This window comes from Zingiber officinale, chromosome 4B (genome assembly GCF_018446385.1).
Source record: "Zingiber officinale cultivar Zhangliang chromosome 4B, Zo_v1.1, whole genome shotgun sequence".
Taxonomy (NCBI): domain Eukaryota; kingdom Viridiplantae; phylum Streptophyta; class Magnoliopsida; order Zingiberales; family Zingiberaceae; genus Zingiber; species Zingiber officinale.
The window spans coordinates 43765904-43771921 of record NC_055993.1 but is presented as its reverse complement, the minus strand read 5'-3'; the positions used below and the strand labels follow the sequence as shown (position 1 = coordinate 43771921).

The following is a 6018-nucleotide window of genomic DNA, read 5'->3' as shown; positions in this document are numbered from 1 at the left end:
AGGGAGGTCCCAAGATCAAAAAATATGACTCTAATATCAAATATAAGATACGATAATTAAATAATAAGTGTTATTAAAAGAGTAATCTTATAAATTTTTTAAAAGAATTTTTATAATTTTTTAAAATTTAAATTGAATATATATTTTAAGTGGATGATTTTATCATGATAAAAGAAAATCTGTTTTCAATATGAGAGAAATCTGGGCGCGTTTGATTTGCACGTTTTTTAAAAATATGTATTTCAGAAAAATGGTATTTGATTTATATTTTTCATGTCCATTTTCTAAAAAAATAATTAATATTTTCAGAAAATAAAAATGAAACATCGTAAACCAAACCCACTCTTTCTATTTAAAAACCAAGGTTCATATTTTTCCCTTTCCATTTTGTTTTATTTTTGTAAAATACCAAAAAAGAAATATAATTATAAATGAATTTTCAGAAATTTTTAAAAATTTTTTGAAATTTTTTCGAAAATTATATGATATAAATTACAAGAATAAATATTAACCCTCGAAAAAACTATTTAGCTCACCCATTGAATAAGGAAAAGTTTTATATTTCTTTTCCTTTTTCTTTTTTTTTTTCTTCCGTTTCGCACCCGAACCCCTCTCCTCCCGATCCCTTCCTCCTCTCCTCTGCGCGGCGCCAACCGATCGCCTCCCTCAAACCGAAGGCGCTTCCTCTCCTCCCCTCGCGTACAAAACCGCCGGCGGAAGCTTCGAGTCCTTCCCATTTCCTCTTCCCCTTCTTCCGTGCCCTAGCCAGCCCCGACGCCACTGCCGCTCTCCCTTCTTCCCTTTGCGGCACTGCCGACCACCGGATCGAGTCGGTGTCATCCTTCCTCTTGTGTCGTGCCCTAGTTTTGGTCTCTCGCCGGCGCGTCTCTGCTCGGGTTGGTTTCGGACAGGAGCAAGCAGTGCCGAGCCCTTCTTCTCGCGACACTGCCGAAGCCGTCATCGCCGTGCCCTAGATCCATCGCGTTCTTGTTGCGATCCGTGCCTAGCAGAGGTCCTTAAGGTAGGTGATTTATCGAGTTGTGATTTGAGTTCTTGGTTTCTATTTTTGATCTGATCAGTGATCTTCTTGCTTGCTCTCATCTTGTTCCGTTCAATGATGGATTCCAGTAGGAAGGGTTGTTCGGTGGGCTTTCTTGGGTTCCAGCAGCAACGATCCTTGGTTGTGGATCAATGGATGAGGGCTGTAAGGTGAGGTTGAGTGCTGTGGATCAACAAGCACAGCATGTGAGATAGAGATATTGTGTCCTGTGGATTTGAAATTGTGTGCTGTGGGTTGCTCTTTGATCCAGCAGCTCACCTTGGTTTTGGCAGGACCTCCTTCCGGCAGTAATCTTTTTGGTTGAGCTTGAGGTATGATGTAGTAATTTTGATACATGATGTTGATGAATTAGGTTTATGTATTGAATTAGGGATAATTGAATTTAGATTAGAACATGTGGTATGATTAGGTTTAGCATTAATCTAATGGAATGATTAGGGTTAAGGCAATTAACCCTAATTAATCGTTAGATTTAAATTAGGTTGGCTTATGGTTATGTTGATTAGGGTTTTACCCTAATTTAGCCTTGAGGATTTAATTTAGCTATTCATTTGAAATTTTAGCTAAATAAAAGCTTATATATATATATTGTTTGACACAGGACTCTGATTCAAGACGGACTTCTTGACGTCAGATTGGTTCGATTGGATCTTCTATTTAAGGCGGGTACCTTGACTTATCTATTTTGATATGTGCTTAGTAATATTTAACGAGTAGTAATTTTATGTTCATTTTTCCATCGGTATGTCATTATCTATTACCTGAGCATGTTGTATTTATTTTTTGTTTTTGCATTCATGTTCCTTTGATTATTTATGTCTTTAAGGTAATGACATACCATGCCTTATTATGTTCAGGACCTAGATTTATTCTACCGTACTTGACCTGTGTACCTAGGATATTCTATTTGATCCATATACCTTTTGGTACACATTATATAGAGATGGATAGGATTAGGATATTTCCTTGCTTAGTGTCATGCACCATCTTGCATGATTGCATGCTGAGCGATTGACAGCTCCATTATTGTTGAACACATCGTCAGTTACATGGATCTGCACACACAATCACTCATGAGTTAGTGGTATATCAGGCAGGGTGTGTGGCATTTATGCTCTGTTAGGCTCCGTTGGTCCACTATTGGGTAGTGGGACGCAGCGTGGTAGCCGACAGACAGATTTGCTCTGTTTGGCTCCGTTGGTCCGCTCATGGGTAGTGTGACGCAGCGTGGTAGCCGGCAGGGATCCTTCCTCTGGATTGTCTCTATTAAAACTTAGTTAGTAACAATAAAATAAGATAAAATTTATTTAAATATACATGATAATATAATAGGGACGATGGAGACAAGTGACTCCATTAAAAGTCTATAACAGCAAAAATAAAGATTCGAATACTCCACTATTAATTTGACATGTCTTGGAAGATGATAAACCTACTTGGAAAGTACTATGAAGTTCATCAATTCCAAAGGATTGAAGTCAAAAGTGAGCATTAAATAACCACCAATTCCAATATGCTTTAATTTGCCATGTTTGGATAATTATAGCATATTTATGAATCTTTTAAGTTTCCTATGTGTGAGTCTTTTAAGTTTCCTATTGTCTTTATGAGTATTTTATGTTTTCAAGGAGTCTATATACTAGCATTTATGTTGCTTGAGTTCTTTGTGAGTCCTAGTAGAAATATGTGTACTATTGTAATGCTGGAATATGGAATAGATATCAAAATTTTGAGAGTTCTCTTTGATTGTGTGATACAATCTCCCTATGGTGTGATGCCTAGGAACCCTTAAGTGTGATACCTAAGTTTCTACATTTTTGTATACAATCTCCCTATAGTGTAATGCCTAGGAACCCTTAGGTGTGATACCTAAGTTTCTACAATCCCTTTACCACTTCATTTCAAATTTCTACTTCCCAAACCACCCAACCCTCAATCTCCGCTTGTGCTATATCAAGGGGATAGAGCCTAATGGCTAAGAAGGATATATGTAGTCGACCCCATCTAATAGGATAAGACTTGGTTGTTGTATTTCTTTGTCTCTTTACTTTTGTAAGTTAGATGGTGGTCCAATCATGATCGTGACACTCTAAACTTACAAAATGGCAATGAGACTTCTCTAACAGGTAGTTCGGGGTGTAAAAGAAATTAGATTCAATTTGAAGGGGTAAGTAGTAATTCAGAAATTATGTTATCTATCATTTTTTTTTAGTTTTAAATAATTTTCTAATTGTTTAGATACATAATAAGAAGAGAAATACACTTGAGACATCAAGATTGAAAGATCTTGTATATGTTAAATTCAATGTCAATCTTATAAAGATGAAAAGTAAAAGAGAAATAGGTGGAAATTTGCTTCTATCCTCCCAAGCTAGTAAAGCTAAAGGTTAGTTTGTTGATGGTGGTGATGAAGATGAGATCGAGCTGGGTTTGGAACTTACTTGGAGAATGGTGGCGGAGACCTCAGGAGCGGATGAATTGCTACAACCAAGTACGAGTGCAAGGAACATCCCTATTAGAGAATTTGTTGATAATTTAGATACATCGAAGGAGAATGAAGATGTTGATTTTAAGTCCGATGATAAGAGGATTATGGATGTAGTTGATAATGCATGTATAGATGATTTAGAATATTAGTTATGTTTAGCCTACTTCTTATTGGCTTGTTGTCATGTTGGATTTATACTTTGAATTTTAAGCTTAAGCCTTTGAAAGTAATGATATTACTTTTTTACTATTAATATGGTGATAATCTTTATTAATTATCTTGTTAGTTGCATTTATATATTCATGTGCACCTTATATACATTGTATTATATTGTATGAAGCTTATTTATACATAAACATCATTTAATTACATATATATTACATAAAGAATAATGACTATTTATAATATTATGTATAAAAAATAATTTAAAAAAATTTAACCACCGCCTACCACCATTTAAACACTGGTGAATGTCATAACTGGAGCTAATAATGAAGAACATGCAACTAAATGAAATGGTAGGTGATCACCAACGCCAACCGTCATTTTCAGCACTGACTGAATGTTATAACTGCATTGTTCATATGAACTGAATCAAGGAGCAAATAATGGAGAACATGCAATCAAATGAAAGGGTTAAAAAATTACTTGAAATTATAAAAAAGAGAAGGCCTCCACCAACCAGCCTATAATGGATCCTCTTCTTGAACTAGTTACTACTAGACATAACTAGGAAAGGATGTGATAGAAGTTGTTGTGACTACAGTGATACTCTTATTGATACTCCAATGTGGCTAAAGTTGGTACCTCATAGGAAGAGGAGTAAGAGAGAAATATGTGATCCTAATATAATTCAAGATATAGAGGACATAAAAGGATAATAAGAAAAAGTGGGGGAGGATGCTTGAAAGAAATATATATAAAAGAAGATGTGGGGGGAGATGTGAACAAAAAATAGTGATATGGATGAAATGCAAGAAGCGAGAGATACTATCTCACATTCTGAGGCGAACGATGATGCAGAGGCCCAGAAGAAGGAAGCAAGGATTGATGAACTTAACAAAATGAGATTGGAAGTTATTGTTGTAAGTTTACATCTACAAAAGAATATATTTTATTTTTTGCATTTTAGTTTCTAATTATGTGTGTGTTTTGTTTATTTATTGTATGCCAATTATCAGACCCCTACCCCAAGAAGATAAAAGAAGTTGAAGATGCGGTCTACTTGTTGAAAACATTGAAAAAACTAAAGAATGATTGTTACATCCTACTTATCAGTAAATTAGTTATTTTACAAGTTTAATATTATAGAACTTACAAATATTCATTAAATTGCATTTATTCATTATGGTAAAAAACTAAAGTATGTGAATTTACCTCCTTTGATTTGATTATGGTAAAAGTTGCATTTATTCATGGTATGGAAAAGTAGATTTTCCATCGGGTTCTTTACTTATGGCTATAGTTATCCACATACATATGGATATGCTTCTGTTGCACTCCCATATGGCATAGCAATGAACTATTAGCCAGTCCATGATATACTGATCAAGTACGTGTATCACAACTTATAGATATATTTTGCATATGTTTATGCTTAGATACCGTTTGTGATATAAAACAAGCAACACCAAGTGCAATCTTAGTTAGAACTCAGACAAGCTGAACATTTACCTTACCATCAGTTAGTGAACCAATAAGTTTGCATTTGTCTGTTTCTGCATCTGTCATTCTTTTCCTGTTTATTCTTGATCAGGGATTTTAATTTTTATGACTTCCTTTGATCTTTTTTTGGCATCTAAATCCAAGATAAAGAAAATTTGGAAGTATAAAGCTATTGGAATCTCATTTGAGTGCTAAATAACCAATACAGAGAAAATGAATGTTCATTCCATTAGTCATTGGTTTCTATGTTCTTAGAGAAAACTTAATACAAATACTTTCACCTTTCAGATGAAGGTCTTTTGGCTTAATGCAAATGAGATAATGTCTGATTTTTTTTCTATTTACTAGAATGCAGTGTCTTGATTATCTTCCAATTAAATGCAGTGTCTTGTTACAACAATTTTAAGATGCATAACCATTTTTTTGTTGAATTGTAAGGGAGTAGATTTGGACACTCTACAGGAAGTTAGGATATGAAACAAAATCTATTTAGAGGGCAAATGATTCAATGAGTACCATAGTTATGAATGAAACAACAATTGTCGAAGTAATAGATTCAAGTATTAGGCGGTTATTTCTTGCCTGTGCTTTTAAAGTGAAGCAGATACAAGCTATCCATGAATATGCGGAGTCACTATGAATTTTTAGTTGTGTATAGGTGTGGATATATGCAATGCTATTTTCTTTATTGTTTATTTCGGTAGTATATTACAGTTTCAGTCTCAATGTTGTTTTACTCTGGAAATTAGGATAGCCCTTCTTCCTCCAATCTTTTGCTTGCTGCATTTTGCCATTGGCATCCATC

At 34.6% G+C, this 6018-nt stretch overlaps 1 long non-coding RNA gene across 1 annotated transcript; it reads left to right on the top strand.

Annotated features, from left to right (window-relative positions):
• The first annotated feature begins 566 nt into the window (after positions 1-566).
• Positions 567-1726, top strand: LOC121975005. Its single transcript, XR_006110187.1, has 3 exons — positions 567-1021; positions 1129-1371; positions 1662-1726. It is a non-coding gene; the product is annotated as an uncharacterized LOC121975005 (long non-coding RNA).
• The last annotated feature ends 4292 nt before the right edge of the window (positions 1727-6018 follow it).